The following is a 21,703-nucleotide window of genomic DNA, read 5'->3' as shown; positions in this document are numbered from 1 at the left end:
TTTCCAGTACGGTACAATCGAGTATGAATATGTTTGCTATTTTGTGCCCGTCACATTACCTGTACCCGGACCTATTCAGCTTATTTGTTACTTGTATCGGTGTCAAAATCGGTAGAGATTTTTAAAAAAAAACAAAAGCGGACACTGTACCGAACTAATAAGTTATATTTATATTATATATATATATATATATATATATAACAGGGTAAGGTTAAAATGAAAACCCAGTTGAGTTGTGAAAACCCCGCGAAAACCCTATGTAACATCGTTTTTTTTTTTGTTACGTGTAATATATGTTGTAACATTTAATACAAAACATCGAAACATCAAAAAAAATGTTTTGCAATTTTTTAATATTTTTTTACTAATTTTTATATATGTTTTCAGGAGAGAGAAAAAGTTATATTTATATTTACATTTTTTATTCATTTTAATTGTGGATCACAAGATTTAAAGATTAATTAAAAACATGTGATTGAGAACGGGTTTCTAGAGTTTCACAACTCAAGTGGGTTTTCATTTTATACTTAGCCTATATAGGGGTGAGTTCTAGTGAAAAAAAAAACAAAAACAAATTGTCGGTAACCTCGTCGGTATAGTGCGCATGTGTAATAGTGTGCATTGCATATATGCAAAAGCGTTTGTATTGCATAGAAAACAACACTATTGCACATATTTGATACACACTATTGTATATATGCAATATAAGACTAATACACATATCGAATACACATTAGTACGTATGTGTAATACAACATTAACGCACATGAGCACCACATCGACTTTCATTTTATTATTTTTTTTTTCCATATAATACAACACTACTACACATATACAATACACAAATATTAAATATATGCAATAAAACACTATTAAACTAAAAATACATAGTAATAACACATGTATAATACAACGGTATCGTACAGTAATACGTATGTGCATTACAACGGTTTTTTTTATTTTTTTATTTTATTTTTATTTTTTTATATTTTTCGAATGAAATATAAGAAAATATAAGAATAATGGGTAAAACAGAATTTTGAAATATTTTTTTATTTTTAATTAAAAATAATTTTTTAGTAGTTTTTAAGTTTTCTCTAAAGGTACCCGGTATATACATATCATTACTTATTTTTATTGATTTTTACTGGTAGTGTACCTTGTTGAAAGCTTGTAAAAATTAGTCAAAGAGAAGAGAAGAGAAGAGAAGAGACTAGACTCGAGAGTTTTATTTAACAGGAGGAGGGGAAGGAAAAGAGAGGAAAATATAAAAAAATCATGTTCCTGAGATTTTTAAAAAGGGACGGGAGAAGAAAGGATGGAAAATATTGGAAAATGTGAACATATTATCATCCTCTCAAATTGGAGAGAAAATACTTGTGTTTAATAATAATTTTCTATTAACTCCTAAATTACCCTTATATCTGACTTCTATTATAGTTTACTTAAAGGGTATAATAGAAAAATTACAACTTTCCTTTCTTTTCCTCTTAACTCGGGAACAACAAATAAAATCAAACATTTTCCTTCCCCTAGCTTTCTTTCCTGTTATAATTCTCCTTCCTTCCCCACTCCTCGTTAAATGAGACTCATGAAACACAGTGTTAGTTTTAAAAAACGCACTAACCTCCTCCGACTGGTGATAGGAAGTTTGTATTAATTACTTTTGTTTGATGATTACGGCTTCGTTTAATCCACTTCCTTAGAACCAAAACAAACCTAGAAATAATAAGTTATTACAACCCCCCATGGATCAATTCCACCGGAACGAAGCCATCTCCGCCGTCGTCGACGAGCCTTTTCTGGGCGATGACGATTACGAGGATCTCTATAACGATGTTAATGTCGGTGAGGGCTTTCTTAGGAAGACCCAGGATTTAGGCTTTAAGAACGACGACGACAAACCTGACAAGTTGGAGTTAGCTCCTCCGACTGGTGATAGAAGTTTGAGGGTAATGATGGTAAACTTGAATTAGGTCAAACTGAAAGTCAAACTTTGACTAATAACAATAACAATATGCATCATCAGGTTAATAATACCGGAAATGCTGGGAATTCAGGTAATGATGTTAATGGGTCTGGAGGGAATGTTTACGGTAATGGTAATGGCGGTGGCGGTGGAGGAACGGTTTTTGTTTGTGGGAGATTTGCATTGGTGGACGACGGATGCTGAGCTGGAATCCGAGCTTTACAAGTATGGTCATGTCAAGGAGGTTAATTTCTTTGATGAGAAAGCTAGTGGGAAATCGAAAGGGTACTGTCAAGTTGAGTTTTACGATCCTGCAGCCGCCACAGCTTGCAAAGAGGGAATGAACGGGCACGTGTTTAATGGTCCGTCCATGTGTTGTTGCGTTTGCTTCTCCGTACAGTGTTAAACGAATGGGAGAGGCGCAGGTTAATAAAAACCAACAGTTGGCTCAAGCCAAGCGGGGACCAGGAGATCCGCCTGGTCCCCCTGCTAAGCCAGCCGGGAACAATATGCCAGCTGGCAGTGATAACAATCGAGGGTATGGAAGAGGGAATTGGGGTAGGGGTAATGCGCAGGGTATGGGAGGCCGGGGGATGGGTAGAGCTGGGCGGGGTATGAATGGGTTTGGGCCGCAATTTGGAGGCCCGATGGGGTTTGACCCGTCTTTTGGATGCCGAATGGGAGGGTATGGAGCTTTTCTGGTGGACCCACACCTCCGTTCTCCGGTATGATGCCGTCTTTCCCGCCAGTTGGGAATGTTGGATTACCGGGGTTGGCGCCTCATGTTAACCCCGCATTCTTTGGTAGGGGAATGGGTATGATGCCAGGTGGCAGTGTGGATGGGCCCAACATGGGGATGTGGTCAGACCCGAATATGCCCCGGGTGGACCGGTGATGAACATGGTGGTCGCGGTGAGTCTAGTTACGATGAAGAAGCCGGGTCTGATCAACAATATGGTGAAAAGGATAGAGATCGTGATCCTGGATATGAACGCGACTTACCAAGAGACAAAGATGTGGTTCATGAAAACAACTGGCCTGAAAGAAGGCATCGAGACCATGAACGGTCACGTGATCGGGACCGTGGTAGGGACCGCCATAGGGAAGAAAGGGACAGATATGCTGATTATCATAGGTACAGGGAGGTTGAGCCAGAATATGATGACGAGTGGGACCAGGAGCGGGACAGAGATCGGGGGGTCGGTCTTCGCGGGCCCACGGGAAGTCAAGATTGGATCATGAGGATGAGCATCAGGTCTAGGGCTAGGGATGCTGATTATGGGAAGAGGCGGCGTGTAACTGCTGAATGAACTGTTTTATCAAGTTGATGAATGCGGTTATTATTGTTAAAGGTAAGGCGCTAACTCTAATAATTGTTTCGAAAAAACTGTGTTTTGGATTTTAACTTGCTGTTCTTTTGCATATTATGAGTGTTTATCTTTTTGATATGTAAAATCTACTATTAGCCCAATAGTTGTTGTTCCATATGTATTTAAACATTTTTGGATGGAAATAAATTTATTTATTTTTGATGTTTCTGATAATCTTTCTGCATTGGTAGGGTTAGATAGGCAACTGAAGCGGTTCAGAGGTTTGGTGACTATATGCGAAAGAGTAGACCTAGGGTTTGAGCTACAAATTTATAGACAACTATGATAATCCAAACGATCGGACTTACATTTTATGATTTAAGAGTTTGTTTGAAATTATACTGTAACTTTAAACTATGTTGTGGCTGATGCTGGTTACTTAGACCTTACTACTGTTTTTGAATGTGGGATGTGTATTAGGATTTTTGCACCATGTTTTGGAGGAGTGACCTCTTTTTTTCCTTAGTTGTTTTTTTTGGTTGTATTTTTCTTATGGTTTTGCGGTGTGTATCTTGTATATGCTGCCAAGCCGACTGTGGCTCGACTAGGCTTAGTTAACTACCTGACTCAATAGATGTCTACATTGGAACCTCAAACTGTACATTTGATTAATTGAATTTCATGTATATACATGCAGAGATTAATGTGACTGTTTAGTTACTTTTAACTTGTTTGCTGCACTTGCATATAACTAGTAAAACGACCCGCACGTTGCGGCGGCACAACACGAATAAATATGTGAAAATATGCTGAGTGACGTTCGTGTTGGACTATTCAATTGTATATTTTCTTTGACATCTCGAGGGCTGATCTGTATATTTTCTTTTTATATAGGGTTGTAGCAGTAAGTTTGGGAAATTGGAAGTAGTGTCCCAAAGTTTTGAGACCGTGGTGGACCCAGAAGTTATTTTTAAAGTGTTTGGGTCGGGTCGGGACATGTCGTTTTTTTTATTTGTTTACTTGGTTCTTTTGTTTAAAAAGCCTTATCATGACAAATGCTGCAACTACATTCAGAGTAGTTTCTCTTGAAATTACTGTAAGCATTTAGCCAAATAAAAGCTTATATTTTCAAGATACATTTAAGAGTAATGTTATTGTGTGATACTTTTGGTGTAATTGAGGTAAATGACATCATTCTAACACTATTTTTGTCCTTTTATCTTCTTCCTCACGCCTTCAAGTTTCTACGTCAGTCGTCAGTTACCACCACCGTCACCTTAGCCACCCTACCTGCACTGGAAGCACCAAACAGGTTAAATATAATCGAGCTGAACTGGCAAACAATTGCTACTGGTTTGGAACCTAACCTGTCTTTTTATTTGGGAGGAGAGGAAAGGCAATAAACTCCTCGTTGCCGCAAGCACGCACACCACCTCTACATGTTTTCTACCAGCCACCAATAAAAAAGTTATACTTATGTTTAGAGGTGCACCAAAAAACCGAACCCAGAACCGGTTTTTTTAATACCCGAACCCGTACCCGTAGGGTATGGATAGGGTATGCATTTCAGTACCAAAACCCGTACTCAGAACCGGACCGATTTATACCCGGTAATACCCGAAAACCGGAACCGGGTTTCTCCAATACCCGAAACCGGGTTTTTCAAATACCCGATTTATATCCGAAATTACCCGAAAATACCTGAAAATTACCTAAAAAATACCAAAAAAAAACCCCTAAAAAGTGCAACCTCTTAAAAAATCCAATCTATATCCGAAAATACCCGGGAAAAAGCCCGGAAAAACCCCAAAAAAACCTGAAAATAGGGTTTATTCAATACCCGGAAATAGGGTATTCAAATACCCAGTTTTAAAATACCCGGTTTTATACCCGACCCGAACCGATGCATAGGGTATGGTTTTTAGAGACAATACTCGGACCCGAACCCGACCCGGGTATTGCCAATACCTGATTTTCCAATATCCGATTATACCCGAACCCGGTTCCATATCTGAACCCCGGGTATTTGAAAAACCCGATTTGTACACCTCTACTTATGTTGATATTTCTTTTTCTAAAGTGACTTGTTCCAACCAAAGTTCACTTTATCAAAACCTGTTGCAACCAAGCCAAGTTGTCGCCATTTTAAAACACTTTTGACAAACTTATTTTGCTTACAACTGTATTCATATATAGAATTGCAGGAGTTGATACCAGATGAAACACGGATTTTGGCTATACCAAATGATGCGCTAACTAGTGGCACAAATTATAAAACATGATGTGCAATGTGAAATGCATGAGAAATATTCAAGACAACACAAGCATGAGTCTAAATACTTCAAAAGAAAAAACATGAATGGGTCAAATTATGACAAATTTCCCTATAACTTATACTCTCTGGTCCATGTCATGTCATGTATTATGCATAACAAGCAGTAGCATTGCATTGCCACTGCACTTCTACCCTTCTACATCTACACCATAAACCCTAACACAATAACTAACATTAAGTTACATTCTTACTTCACAAGATCAAACACTACATCACATCATCTTTCTTCTACTGCAAGACCACTCAGGCCTTGACCTTTTTACCAGACGCTGCTTCTTTTCCAGCTTCCTCTTCCTCTTCATCATCCTCCTCATCATCTGCTTCATCCGCTAGCTTAGTCAACTCATCCTGGATCATCAACTTAATCGATGCCTTTCTTGATGTCAGATCTGTATCAAACCGCTTGGCTGAAACATAATATTATACAAGTATCGGTTAAAATGTGTACTTTTGTGAATAAAATGATTTAGAAGATTACATGCGGTAATGAGAACTAGAGGATGCTTACCAAGCTGCTTCAGAATATCAGTAAAGGTTGCCTGCAAAACAGTGATAGCAAACAATATTAATCGAGTGACATATAACAGAATATGAGGTATTTCCATATGCAGAAGCGTTAAAAATTAAAAAGAAAGATAAATGTCAGATTAACAGGTAACAGAGTCTCACCGTATTGAAGTCAACTTCTTTGAGGATCTCACATATTGCAGTTCGGAGGTCCTCATCACTTATCTTAACCTTTTCTGATTTAGGCTTCTCTTTCTCTTTACTCTTTTTCCCTTTTTAAGAAAGGTAAATCAGGATAAAATGGATTAGTACATAATTATTTTAAGATTAAGCAAACAAAACAAACCAGAAGGTAAAAACTATCAATTTCGAGGTGACAATTTCAACCTATTAATGGGTCAGCAGGTCCAAATGTTATTCAAAATGCATTAAAACCTTATCTGATATATTTATTTTAAAAAAAAGGAAAAAGGTAAAAGAAAAAAGTAGTATTCTGATAGTATGGTTTCTGCAATCGAATTTAACAAATTAATAATTTCTAAAAGGGATAGACTGTTTAAAGTTTTCACCAAGGACCCATGTGTTCAAAACTTTTCATCATATAGAAATTAAAAGCTTAAATGCTTAGATAATAAACTAAAAAGTAAAAGTCCTTCAGCGAACAAACATGAACGATCGTAAATGAACGTAAATGAACGAACGTGGCCTGTGTTCATGTTCGCTAATATGATTAATCGAACGAAATTCTTTGTTCATGTCCCGTTCGCTAGTCAAACAAACGAACTTCCTGCCGACCAGTTTGCTGAATGCTGAACATCCGGTTCGTTCACAGACCCAAGTCTATGGACAACCAAGTATCAATTGGTTCGTATTCGAGCAAAATACACACCAGAAATGACAAAAAAGGCCCCTGAATTTACTCAAATAAATCATATCCAAAATGTTAAAACATATTTGAAAGACTCAGGTGCAATTTTGTCATTTTAAAACTCAAAATATGGCAAACCAGTATTTTTATCGCAACAATTTTTTTTTAGCAAATGAACCCAAATTGACACCTAGTCTATGTATTCATCATATATGTATGAAATTCAGAAGTGCTAAAATTGCCCATTCATCAACTAAGCCACTAAGGAAAAGAGAGAAAATAGTTGTACCAGTTTTCTCTTTTGGAGCAGCTTTCTTTGGAGTTACAATCTTCTCTTCAACTGCATCTTTCTTCTTATTCTTTCTTGAAAAAGTTTTTGTACCAGAATCACTTTGATCCTTAGCTTTAGAACCACTTGTAGATGATGCAACTGGTGTCTTCTTTTGAGCTGAACTGGACTTTTTGGGTGTAGTAACTACTTTCTTCTGTTTAGATTTTGCATCCGATTCCTTTTTAGAAGATTTAGATTTGTTTGAACCTCTTTTGCGCTTCTTGCTATGGTCTTCTTCAGATTCAGATTCAGGTTCAGGTTCTTGTTCAGACACATGTTCTTCTTCACTTGCGGAATCTTCTGATTTCTCATCCTCTGATTTCTCAGAAGCATCATTCACATCTTCATCTTCTTCATTATCTTTCCCTCATCATCACTCTCTTCTTCTGAATCGTCTGTTTCATCAGTCTTCTTCTTATCCTCTTGACGTTTACTTTTCTGCTTTGTTCAGAAATAAAGATGTAAAATATTAAATTACAAATATAATCCCATCATCATTGGCTTTAAAACGTAATTACACTAGAAGTGACAAGATGACAGGTAACAAGAAATAACCGAACCCAACCCAAAACCAACGATATTTTTTTAATCAAAAACTGGATTTCTGGTTCGGCTTCGGTTTTGCATGTACCAAAGAACCCAGAAAAACCAACCTATATTATTAAATTCATGGATATACTTTTTTTTGGTTTTGAATGTTATGTAATTTATATAGAACAATGAATGATGTAGCTGAAAAATTTAGGCTCATACATGTAATGATCAATTAATCATTTAGTATTTTAGGTCATTTTTCGGCCCAAAAATTTCATGCTCAAATGGCAAAAACCGAATCGGATCCATTGCGAAAACCAAAAATTAAACCAAACGGTATCAAAAATCCCAAAAACCGATTTCGGATTTTGGTTCGGTTTGAGTCCAAAACCAACCCATACACACCCCTAGGTAGTCAGTTACATGTCACATTCTAGTGCGTGTCAAAACAGGTTACTTCAAAAAACACTTGTACCCAAAAAGATTGACGTATGATTAATGCATTACATGTCTATCAAAAGAACAACATTATTACATAATAATAGTCTCTTTTTTAGCTAAAAGAATTATTTGACCCATCTGGAAATTTACTAGCTTGTATTTATAAGAAAGGTGGAGTACCTTAGATGAGCCTTTTGAAGGTGTAGCCTCAGAGGTGGATGTTTTGCTTGCCCTCTTACGTTTTTTGCCTTTGGAAGACTGAATATGTGATATGAGAGAGAAGTTATTAACAGTTAAAAAAACAAAAAGTAAAGTTTAAATGCAAACCTGCTCTTTCTCTGCAAGCAACTCACTAGTAGTGGCATGAGGAGCCAACATAAAATCTATTAGCTTCACCACAATGTCTTCCTGTTTGCACACCATACATAAAATAAGTAACAAAACCAGACAGCAAATTAATAAGCAGTATGAAGTAACAAACCTTTTTTCCATTAGCTCTGGTGACTGTTATGTCAAATATGTCACAGAACTCCAAAAGCTTCTCTTTATTAGCCTTTTCAAGCTTTTCCTTAACTTTAAACTTTTGCTTTTCCTGAAATAATAATAAATACATACTCTATTCAAACTCTAATATACCTTACATGAGTTTGACTATCATATTAACTACCTTTGTAATCTTAGCAATAGCATGCTTGTCGTACGTAATGATTTTTTACATTTTTCTTTTTTTTATTATTATTATTATTTTTATTTTAGCCTTTATTCATTCTTCTGAACACCAGTGAGAAAACAAAATAAACATTCTATTACAGATGAAATGATTATTACCTCATTCTCAGGCCAGACGAAGCCAGAAAACCGCAAGATATTACTCTTGACCTGCGAAGCCTGTAAATTTGAACACAAAACATAATAGTAGGGCGCAACACATTTACGACAGCTAACTAAAATACAAGAGTGGTCCACTTCATCATATAAACTTAGCATTAACGAAAGTTATATTAAAGAGGATAAAATAGGTAATAACAGTTATACATTCATGGCTTGAAGCTTAATTACCTTTCCTCTTCTTCCAAATAAAATGGTATGAAGCAGTTTCAGAGTGTCATCATTCACTTTCCTCTTTGATAACTTGTATGCAACTGAAAAGGTGTACAGAGTTTAGATGGCAAACAAGAGATGCATGTCAAGTAGGGATTGACACATTGAAACTAATAATCAAGCAAGCTAACACTTGCATAAATGAGTGTTTCTTGCATTCATCCAAGCTATTATACAAAGCTAAACCCAAACAGCAATGTTTTCAGACACGGACCGGACATCGACCCAGACGCCTTACCGGACCGGACTGGGAGGTCGGACCGGACATTGACCCGGATGACGTCATAAATAATATATATAATTAAATAATTATATATATAGGCCGGATGAAAAGTAAATAATAATTAGGAATTTTTGTTAAATAACTCTTTCTGAACAATATTGTCTATTTAATTATAAATAGTAGTAAGGCAAATTGGCAGGCTCACAATCACATATTAAATATGCTTTGCTAAAAAGCCCAATAAAACCCAATATAAGTGAAATGTCTATTTACTACCAGTTAACCCTACGCATCTAATCTATTCTTTCTCCACATCAGCCGCAAACCAGCAGCCGCACCAACATGCAGCGACATCGCCAGCCGCCACCGTTGCCGGAATTTATTTTCGTTCAAGTTATTTTCCATTTTTTATTAAAACTTCAAAAAAACGTGTGTTTACCGGTTGAACCGTTGGGTCACCAACTCTCCGGGTCCGGTTCGACCGCCACACGCAAAAACCGGCCAGGTTATAAAAACGGGCTAAATAATGCAAACCAGACCGGTAATACTTAGTAGGTCCCGGTTTGACCAGTCCGATCCGGGTTTCAATATATTGCCAAACAGAAAACATATTGAGATCAAATATTTGGCAAGAATGACTGTACAAATTTGCAAGGCCACTAGGACCCTTAAGTAACCACAGAAAGATAGCTTTACAAGGAAACTGTGATTTTAAATGAGGGTCTATCATCTATGTTTATTTTGTGCTAAACGTTAGTATCCACCAGCCCACCGTATTACATGTAAATAACTAAATATATGTCTGTTAATTGTGATATTTTGTTCATTTTAAATATCAGCATAGGTCTCTGTTGACATTATTGTCAATTTTCTTGTGTTCTACAATTAGCCCACAAAATGCAAATTTGAATCAACGCATGGTTTAATCAGATGTAAGAAACTCAAAATGCCTAAATCCTAATCAAAATGTTTGATTTTAAAATAATAGAACGTAAAACGTATACTTATCATAGCATAATGTATACTCTTTGGTAGATTAACACTGAAGTTAATTTATAAGTGATTCAGTCACTTGTTATACGCCCTGCTTGAGGTGCGCGCATATTATGTATATATGTGTAAACCCTCGGGTGGGCAAAAGTGAAATTGCACTAATTTTGACGTTATTTTACTAATCTCGTGAAAATAACGTTAAAAGTGGCGGAAGGTTAATCAGGCATCATGTGGTGGCGTTGATAGCCGAAAGACGAGGGTACATGCACCAATCAGCCGGTATCCCGATGATTGAGTGCTATGTGCTTTATGTCCAAGGCTTGATGCAAAACTACTATCGAGCCGGGGGTCTCACCGGAAGCAGCCTCTCTATCCCTATGGGGTAGAGGTAAGGCTGTCTACATCTTACCCTCCTCAGACCCTAACATAGCTTTGCCATTGGTGGGATATACTGAGTACGATGACGATGATGATGATGATGATGATTCAGTCACTTGTTAGTGCTAAAAATCGTTGGGAAAGAAGTGGTTGATTTCACCTATATAGTTTAAAATTACAACTTCATTGAACCTTTTTGGATTTGTAACTCAGAAGGAGGCTGTTAGTCATATTGTGTGTTGAAAGTTTGAGTTATAATGCTACGGATAGTGAGGTTGTTGTTCACTTGAACTTAACCTAACATAGCATGCGTTATATTTTGGCAAGCCTGTCTTCCGTTTTTATCTTTTATCTAAATCTTATCTTTATATATGGTATACTTTGCGTGCCTGCTAAAAAACTATTTCAGCATACCGTGACTTTTGTTGTCCAAGTGTAATTTTACGTTCTATTGCTTCAAAATCAAAAGATCATCCGACGGCAAATCAAGGATGTCAAATGCAAGAAGGAAATGAACAAGTTATATATAGAAAAGGGTCAGAATAAGACTTTACCATTTGGAATATCTTTTAGTGCTTTACCTCGGCCCTACATACCATTATAACAATTAACATCAGCCAACATAGGAAGATTTTTGTGGAGTCGTTAAAGACAAAACATTAATGAGAAAAACAATCCAGAAATTAAGTTTTAGAAAATAACCTTGCCAATATGGAATTCCTTGGTCGTGTCTTTGTCAATGACCGCAACCAATCGCTCAACCGATTTCCGTTCCCGTACAGGCCTCTCGATTGTAGGAGCAGCAGGAGTTGTTGGTTCCTTAACTTTTTTCTCTCTTGATGCTTTTGTCTTGTTGTTGCTTTTTTCTTCACCGCCACTCTTTTTTTGCACCCTTTTTTGCTACCATTTTCTTTGGGGTCTCTTCTTCATTCTCTTCTTCTTGATTCTCCTTTTCTTGTTTCTCTTCTTCTTGATTCTCTTCTTTTTTATTCTCTTCTTCCTCATTAGAATTAATAATTTCGGTATTCTTATTCTCAGCCTCTTCATCTGGAACTTTCTTGTTATCAACCTCCATTGCCTCGGTGTCGGGTTCTTCATTCACCTTCTCTTCTTTCTCTTCCTTCATATCTTTTACCTCCTCTTCTTCTTCTTTGGCATCTTTAGCTAACTCCGCATCAACCTTGTCAATTTCAACCTCTTTAGTTTTATCATCCTCATCAGCCTTTACTTCTTCCTTCGTCTCTTCAACTCCCGCTTTTTCCTTCTTTTTTTCCTCACTCACGTCTTTCGCTGGTTTATCTGGAACGACAGTCCCGTTTGCCACTGTCTCTGCAACTTCAGTTGTTGCATCTTCTTCCCCCATAACTGGAATTTGATTACAAACAGTTAAGTAAACGCACTTATGTGTCAACCAACAAAAGAGTTTAGTAAGATTCTAAAAAGATATAATATTTAAGTCTTTAACATATTCACTAATATCGTCACACCAATCTGATACACACACAAGCATAATCCAAATATCCAATTAGCATGCATCAACTGAAAACATGTTAAACGTAAAAAACCACCAACTGCAGCTGCAAGTAAAACCGCATTACGTGTCAACACTTAAACCACCAAAAAAGCAAAATTCCAAAAGATAACATGTTTAACTCTTTAACAAAGTTACTAATATCATCCACACCAGTCTGACACACAACCACCATAAAACCGTGCAAATCCTAAACAGAAACATCTTTAACTAAATGAACTAACTCACTAACCCTGCCAGCTTCATTGAGACTAAAACCGACACAACTTACAGAAACCTTAAATATCATAAACCTAACAAAATTATTACAAAAATGCGCACTTGGCATCATATTTTAACAATCCGCAGCAAGATCTACGCACATATATACACAATTACAGCTCGAAAACACAACAATTTCAACGTATAATGCGAATTGACCTAGTTGAGAGGTAAATCCAAAACCCTAGCTAGAACAATCCAATAAAATAAAAATGAAGCAACTGCAGCTGCAATTGATGATTGAAAAGACATGAATTTGAGAGGACTTACAGAAGTTAGGGCTTGAGTTGAAGGTTTATGGAGAGAAATTGAGGTCCGATTAATACGAAAGAAAGGGGGAAGTTTTGGGTGGGTGTTCGGACGTGAAACTCGGATTTTAAATGCAGTTTATTAATTGTATGTATATGAATGACTATGACGGAATATGAGTTGGATGGACGGCTGAGATGTCATCTTGACGGATATTTGGATCTTCTTCTTCTATCCCTTGTTGTTGTTGACTTATGGGTCAATGATTTTACATTTACTTGATGGGATGCATCATTATTGATTTTTTTTTTTTTCGAACGGTTAACTTTTAAACATCCCTCTCCACAAGCTGGAGAGGAGCCTCAAAAAACTAACAACTACTTAAACTTGAAAGAACACCATTATTGATTATTATTCTTGCCCTAAAACTAAAATGTAGAATTTGTTTTATCAAATATTTAACTTAGACACATGTTATGTTGTTTAATTATGTGTAGCAAAGTTTAGAAGCTCACTTTTGAGAGAATGGAATTTGCGAAACAGGGTTATATGTGTTAGTGGCGGACCGAAACATTTTAATTGAGGGATTGTAATAGGTTTTTTTTTTACATTCGCTAGAATGTTAATATTTTAACTTATTCTCGATCGAACTAGTTTATTGTTACTGTTATTGTTGTTAAACTGATCTAATGAGCTAAAAGGATATCCTCACGTTACATAATTATGTAGTTATATAGAAGAACGATAAAAATAAGATAGAAAATTATGTGAAGTGGAAATCTTAAAACAAATTGAATGTGAACTAATAAAAATTAAGGAAGAAACTATACTTCGTCTGCTTCTTTAGTTAAGTAATAAACGATTAAATAAGAAAAGTGAAATGTCTGGCAAATGAAAACACAAAAGAAAGAAAAAGAAATGGAGTAGGTAGGCTAGGTTAACTCTTACAAATTCTAACACTTTAGCTTGTACATATATAATTAAATATTAGTTTGTATTTATTTATTAACCAAAAACCATTCCTTATTTCTTCTTCCTTCTCGTCATTCTGCTCTTAGCTCGCCACCGGCCGCTGGAGCTTTCTGAAAATGCCATTGTTACTCTTTTTTCTTCACATTAAATGCTTAACATGATGCATTTTGAAGAGTCAAACCATACAAATGTTTCCCGTTGGATATACATGCTAACATAAAGCTTGGCCACCAGAGGGTCAACGGACCCCCTTGACCCTCCTGTGGTTCCGTCCATGTATGTTATCAATCCTTACTCCTCCCCTTTCGAATCAATACTGACGTGTTTATATTAGATAAATGTACAAGAGCATGTGGTTTGAAAATGATAATGACGAAAATACAAATTATAGTTTATTTTGCTTTACGTTTGTACGCATAGAGTTTTATACCAACAAACTGGAACACCTAATTTTCATCCATAAAAATAAAATTTAAACAAAGATTCTATCATCATTATCGTGTATTCATATTATTGTTCTTTGGAGTTTTACAAGCTTTTCATGCCAACATCAACTTCTTCATTAGGAGAAACTTTTTTCAAAAATAGTAACTTATCATTTGTAGTAGATCATGTTATCTTCAACACTATGTTTCATTAGCATCAACATGGCCTACCATTAACATTTATGTCCTTGTCAACATCTTTTTGTTCATCGCCAACAAAATATTGGCCTACCATTAACATTTATGTCCTTATCAACATCTTTTTGTTCATCGCCAACAAAATACTTATGATCAACGACGCATATCCATATGTATGAACTTATAAGCAGTAAGATATATCCATTGCTGAGAAGATGCATTGACCTTGACACGTGCTGCTATAATTATTTAGAAAGACGTGATCAGTGACTTGGTGTTTTTCTCACTTACCCTCGAGAAATATGTAAGTCCCATAACTTATTGTTATTTTTAATACTATGTGTACAAAACTTTTTTTCTTGGGAGGGGGGGGGGGGGGTGAATAGGTTTTCTTAAATTTAAGCTTTAATAGAGATGTTAATTTACCTTGTTGAATTTTTTTCACAACTCAAGAATAAGATATGCAATCAGTAAAGAGTTGTAAGAATAGAGATGATACAACAAATTTATATAGCTTAAATTGAATGTAACTAATCCACTATAGTCATCTTCCTGCGTTGAGAGTTTTATTATTCACTAATCTTTCTCGTAAATGGTAGGATCACCAGTGCGTCTCACTAACCAAAGGTATTTATATAAAGTTTAAACATTGTTTTCCTAATACCATGCATTACACGCTTTTGAATTGTGATCAACACTCATGTTTATGGATTTATCACGTGAGTGACACTACTTGATGGGAGGTTCCCCCACTCTTTCACTATCTCACGCGGGATGAGAGTGTATTGACTGGTTTTGACCTATTAAGTACACAACCAAAATGGCATCATGTATGTGTATGGAGATCATAACTTTCACCTACGAGAATACTGTCATATGGAAAGTATGCCTTAGTGTTTGTTTATATTTTACTTTACTATTATTATGCACATTATGTCTTAGTTATAGGCTTATCGACTTTCATAAGTTGAGGTAGTTGTTTTTAAGCTTGTACACGTAATTAGAATCGATGACCAAGTAGCTAAAGAGTACGAATCGTGGGGGCAGTCTTAGTGCCATGGTATATGGAGTGTTTTGTCAAGAATAATGTTATAGGTTTGTTTTAGACAATTTTATTTATCTGACTTTAATAGGTAATGATTTGTTTTGGTTGAGTTGATATATGAGTTCCACATTTTCAAAAAGGGTAGCGGCGCAGCTTGTTGCCCGCTTGCCTTCTGTTTCGATGTAATCCAGTTTATATTAATGGATTAGTAACACCAAACTATGTTATTTTATTTTAAATTAATGATTATGCTCTTTTATATCCACTACAATTGTTAACTATTAGGCAACCACCCAGCCTGCCACATCGAACCACACCCGGGGAGGCCTGATGATGCAGGGTGTTGCAATCCTTCACTTCACCTCCACTACCTTATACCACTTGTACATCTCCAAGAACACCTTCTTCTCAAACCACCATCTCATAATCAAAACCTCATATAAAATCCCTTAATCTATTGAAATTGACAAATATATATAAATATATATACATACATACATACATACATATTTCAGTTAAAATTATTGTGAGACATAATTTACCGAGCAACTTATTGTGTACTCCAATTAGTAGTGCTATTTAGGGTATGTGAATTGACTCAATCCACTTTGGTCACCAAGACTCACAATCGGGGAAGAAAGAGAGACAGAGGTTTGACTAGTTGACTCTAGTCGTGAGTTATGTCTGTATATATGAAAACGGGTAAATTGGTCATTTAACACACCATTTAATATAAATTTTAGTTTCGGTTATCAAAAGACGGATTTGTAACAAATATTAAACGCATATAATATTTAGTATCATTATCGAAACTAAACATTGATAAAGGTGATACTCTTTTTATTGTTTGTATTTGTGTATATGTATTAATTTGTGGTTATGTGAAATAGGGGAGATAATTCTAGATACGACACAAAAAAAAGGTTTTGGGTCTATTGACACAACCTGTTTAAAACATGGGCCAACCCAAATGATGTTCGCTGTACATGTACATATTTTAGTTTGTTAACTTAGTCGTTTTACTAGTAGTTTAGGAACTTTGTACTTCATACATGTTTATTGTGTTTCAGGTCACAGGTACTTAACGCGCTTAATTTGGACCTGTACGAGCATGGAATGAAGACCCGGATGTCCAGCATGCTTACCGAGCCAATCATTTGGACTTGCTGAGAAAAGAGACCCATCGCGTAGCGCGATGGGTGTTGAAGGTGGGGGATCGCGCTACGCGATGCCCTGTAAACTACTGCGTTGACTTTGGTCCATCGCGTAGCGCGATGGACCAGGAGAGGAGACATCGCGCTACGCGATGGTCCCCAAAATCGTGAAAGTTAGAGTTTTGTTTTATAAAATATTTTGACGAACCTAGACGCTATTCTTCACCTTCCAGGCGATTTTCAAAGCAGCAAGGAGAGCCACCATCACTTCCAATCATCTCCAGGCATCATACATGTCCTACTACATCATAACCGAAGCCCGAGAGATGCCCAGACGCGGCTAGATCCTTCGAATCATACCCGGGATGTATAGTTTGTAATCTTTCAGTTATTTTCTCATGCACATGAACGATTTATTGTAATTATCTTGATGTTAATCTATGAGTATTGATGTCTAGTATTATTGGGCACAACGTCAGTTTAGATTTATTTCGATCAGAAAAATTAGTGTGCCAGTTGCTATGATAATTGCTTATAGGATTGTTTTGACCTGTTAATTGTGAAAAAGCATACGTTTGCCCTTAGTTGAGTCACACTGGCAGGGACCGTTTGATAACCTGTGCCGTGTGTTAGCGAGCGTGGATGCATAAGGTTTAACCGGTTAGTCAGTCGGTAATTGACACAGGATAGTTTATCTGTTATGTGCATGAGTTTGCTGTTAGTTTGCTTACTTGAATTACCGGGTATGATTTGTCTTTTTTAATTGATTGAATACTTGATTACTTGTTTGCTTATTACAAACACACAAACTGTTTGCTAGTGTGATTAGCACATTAATTGAACTACTTCATAATGTTAGGAATTTATTTCACTTCACACTGACCACATACTCCTCGTGTTCGAAACACCCTACTTACCCTAGCTTGCTTAGGTGATTAGGACATTGATTTAATTGTTTTTGACTAGATAGCGACAGTCTAGCATCAAAATGGCGCCGTTGCCGGGGAGTTAGTGCGCTTAGTGTTTTTGTGATTAATTGATTTCTTTGTTTAGTTTAGTTTAATTTAGTTTTTGTTTTTAATTTTATTTTAGTTTTATTTTCCCATTTTACGCGGAGTGTGTTATTTGTGCAGGTAACAGGTTTATGCACACCCGCCATTCAGGGAGACGGTCCCCACTGATTTACGAGCCAGAGATTGAACGTTTAGCTCAGCAGAACCGAGCTCAGATCAGACAGCCAGATATGGAAGGTCAGAACCAGAACCAAAACCAAGACCCACCACCCGAAATTAATGTTTTACCCGAACCGAATCCACCAAATAATCAAAATCCACCTAACAACGACCTACCACCACCAATAAACACCAACCAACAATCCCAAAATTCAGCCCGACAATCCAGAAACCGAAACCGAAACCATGACAGACCCGGGCCATCAGCCCCGAACAATACCCCTCATCACCGACAACCGATTATTCAAGATTTTGACCATGTCATTATCCATACTGAAGATGAAGAAGAGGGAGATGAGGAGGAATTTGGGCTGAGAAATGATAATGCGGGTTTGTGTGTTGAAGACGTTGATGATATTGAGGAACCGGTTAGGGTGAGAGGTAACAGGTGGAGGAACAGGAATCTTGATCGAGGTGGTATAGGATGATATCATGAGGAACAGAGACAGCCGATTCAGGTTAATCGGGGAGGTTTTGAGGAACCGAGGGCCAGGCAAAGGAATTACAGAGCCTCCGGTTCAGGGTGTTAACAGTCGATTCAGACCAACTATTTCAGATGGTGCATCACCGATTGTCCCACAGGTGCGTGTGCAGGGGCAGCCGACATTTAAATCCTGTCCGTCCTACATCAACATAGTTCCCCATTTTCACGGACTGGGATCAGAAGACCCGTATTCACACTTGTCAGATTTTTTAGCTATTTGCGGGTCTATTGGTGATGGTACTTACGATGAGGATGAAGTTCGGTTGCGGTTGTTCCAGTTTTCATTAAAAGATAAGGCAAAACACTGGTTCAACTCGCTACCGATGCACAGTATTGAGACCTGGGCCGAGATGCAGAAGGTTTTCCTTAACGAGTATTATTCGCTGTCGAAGACTAACGAAGCCCAGATGGAGATTCGACATTTTTCACAGTCACCGGTTGAGTTATTTCATGAGTCATTTATTCGTTATAAGGAGATGATCATGAAATGCCCACACCACCAGATTGAGTTGTGGGAGTTAGTGAAGTGTTTTGTTGACGGGTTGACATACGAGGACAGAAAGTATCTAAAATCGTTATGTAATGGGATGTTGTTGAACCAACCAGAAGAGGATGATTGGGATTTCCTTGAGTTTATGTGTGAGGATTCCAAGTCAGAAGCAGCAGCTGAACGAAGACGAAAAGTTGGGACTACCAGGTCAGTTAAATCAGCCTCGAGCGAGTCAGACAGAATTGCAGAGTTGGAACAAGAACTCGCGGGTTATCGAAAGGAGAAGAATAAAGAGGTTGGTAAAGTCGGGGTGAAATTCCAGGTTTGTTCAGATTGTGGCGAGTTGGGGCATAAGGTTGAAAATTTCCCCGGGTTTGATGATGACGAGTATACCGACGAGGAGGAAGTCAGTTACACGTACGGGGAGTCCAAGGGCAAAGGGTTTAATTCGAACACTTATCATCCAGGCCCGAGGAATCACCCGAATTTCAAATACCGGAACGCGTCGAACCAGTCGAACCCGAACTTTCAGGGGTCCAGTCAAAACCGACAGCAGAACAGCTACCGACAGGGTGGTTCGAACAGTCAGTATAACATTCGGGGATATAACAGAGATGGTCACCGGGGTAACAGTTCATCAGGTAATCAGAATCAGGACCAGCAGAAGGGTAGTTCGGGAAATTCAGATGAGTCAATACATTCTAAATTAGATGTGTTGTTGAAGGTCATGACTGATAATCAGAAGGAAACACAGAGACAGTTCGAGTTGAGAGACAAGTCAGCAGAAGCAATGTCAAAACAGATTGGTCAGCTCGTAGCAGACAGCGCAAAGTTGCAGAAAACCGCGGGTTAGTTACCGAGTGATACCATAGTGAACCCGCAGCACCTCAGTTCGAGTTTGAAGAAGCACGTCAATCAGGTAAGTATTATAAGAAATGGGAAAAAAATATGATAATAAGGTTGGGGGTCCACCATCTCGGGTCGATGGGGTGGTGGAAGATATTGATGAAACAGTCGTCAGTGACGACGAACCAGAACCGGTTTTAATTGAAAATAATAAAAGTGAAATTAAAATAAACGAACCGGTTCTGAAGGATGGTAACAACAATTCTAAGGACACGGGGAAGGCCAAAACCGTCCCCTATCCCGCTGCCCTGTTGTCGCCATCAAAGGCGAAGATGGCATCTAAACGGGGCCCACAGCAAGAGGAAATGTGGGAAACATTTAGACAGGTTAAAATTAACATTCCTCTTTTAGATGCCATAAAACAAGTTCCCGCCTATGCGAAGTACTTGAAAGATTTGTGCACACAGAAACGGAACTGAAAGATTCCTAAACAGATTGATTTAACAGATAATGTGAGTGTAATTCTTTCGGGTACTCTTCCACCTAAGCTACAAGATCCGGGAACGCTCATTATATCCATTCAGGTGGGTGATATTAAAATGACACGGGCACTCCTAGATCTTGGGGCTAGCATTAGCATCCTCCCGGGAAGTCTGTACGATCAGTATGACTTCGGTCCGCTTCGGGCAGCCGCAACTACGGTTGTTCTCGCGGACCAGACACCGAAACTTCCCCGTGGAATGTTACATGACGTGATTGTTAAGGTGGAAGATTTTTACTATCCAGTTGACTTTTTAGTTCTCGATTATGTTTCGGGTGAGAGAACCAAACAGCCCACGGTTATCCTCGGTAGGCCATTTTTGGCCACCGCAAATGCCAAAATCGATTGTCGAACTGGTACTGTAGACGTGGCATTTGGTAACCATAAGCTTAGACTTAATGTTTTCACCCATGTAAATAATTCTCCGGTTGATGATGAATGCTTTATGGCAGACATTATTGACGAGTGCATTCCGTTATACGACTCGGTCATGGACACGGATGGCACAACGGAGACGTGCTTTATGTTTGACAGGTTACAGGTGGAGACTGATAAGCTGCTGGAAGAGGAGGAGAAGAAGCTGGAAATTGCAGCTTTACGGGGGAGATCGACCCCCGTGGTCGGTTCAAGTGGAACCGCTTCCTGAGAAGATCGATACTGGGTTGAGACCATCTTTACAGGAAGCACCGAAAGTCGAGCTAAAAGAGCTACCGAGGCATCTGAAATGTGCGTTTTTGGGTAAGAATAACACATTGCCTGTTATTATAGCTTCTAACTTGCCTTTGGAACAGGAATCTGCTTTGCTGAAAGTGTTGGTTGCGAACAAGGAGGCAATCTGGTGGACCATTGCGGATCTGAAAGGGATTAGTCCCTCGATAGTTATGCACAAAATTTTGACAGATCCGGATATGAAACCCACCGCATGATGCACAGAGACGGTTGAACCCAAACATGCGGGAAGTTGTGAAGAAGGAGGTGCTGAAGTGGCTCGATGCTGGAATTATTTTTGCCATTTCAGACAGCACATGGGTGAGCCCGACTCATACAGTCCCAAAGAAGGCGGGCATCCAAGTCGTCACGAACGACTCAGGTAACGAGGTTGCCACCCGGCCAGTAACCGGGTGATGTATTTGCATTGATTATCGAAAACTGAATGCGGCAACATCGAAAGATCACTTTCCGCTTCCGTTTATCGATCAGATTGTGGAAAAGCTATCAGGTCAAAAATTCTATTGTTTTTTAGATGGTTATTCGGGTTATAACCAGATAGCTATTCATCCTGAAG

The 21,703-nt window shown here is 37.9% G+C and overlaps 2 pseudogenes across 2 annotated transcripts; one reads left to right on the top strand and one right to left on the bottom strand.

The window, feature by feature from the left end:
• The first annotated feature begins 1,748 nt into the window (after window positions 1-1,748).
• On the top strand, window positions 1,749-3,778 carry LOC143566062 (uncharacterized; annotated as a pseudogene). Its single transcript, XR_013141175.1, has 2 exons — window positions 1,749-3,321; window positions 3,531-3,778. The product of XR_013141175.1 is annotated as an uncharacterized LOC143566062 (transcript).
• A 1,794-nt stretch (window positions 3,779-5,572) lies between these two features.
• Window positions 5,573-13,132, bottom strand: LOC143566060 (DEK domain-containing chromatin-associated protein 4-like; annotated as a pseudogene). Its single transcript, XR_013141174.1, has 12 exons — window positions 13,053-13,132; window positions 11,693-12,355; window positions 11,545-11,578; window positions 9,355-9,437; window positions 9,124-9,183; window positions 8,777-8,887; window positions 8,623-8,703; window positions 8,476-8,553; window positions 7,279-7,758; window positions 6,284-6,393; window positions 6,123-6,153; window positions 5,573-6,021 (listed from the first exon to the last, which is right to left on the bottom strand). The product of XR_013141174.1 is annotated as a DEK domain-containing chromatin-associated protein 4-like (transcript).
• Window positions 13,133-21,703: the final 8,571 nt, after the last annotated feature.

Source organism: Bidens hawaiensis, unplaced genomic scaffold (genome assembly GCF_021521415.1).
Source record: "Bidens hawaiensis isolate Kalapana, Puna unplaced genomic scaffold, B.hawaiensis_p1.1 tig00022683_1, whole genome shotgun sequence".
Lineage (NCBI taxonomy): Eukaryota > Viridiplantae > Streptophyta > Magnoliopsida > Asterales > Asteraceae > Bidens > Bidens hawaiensis.
This window is presented reverse-complemented; position numbering and strand designations above follow the sequence as displayed.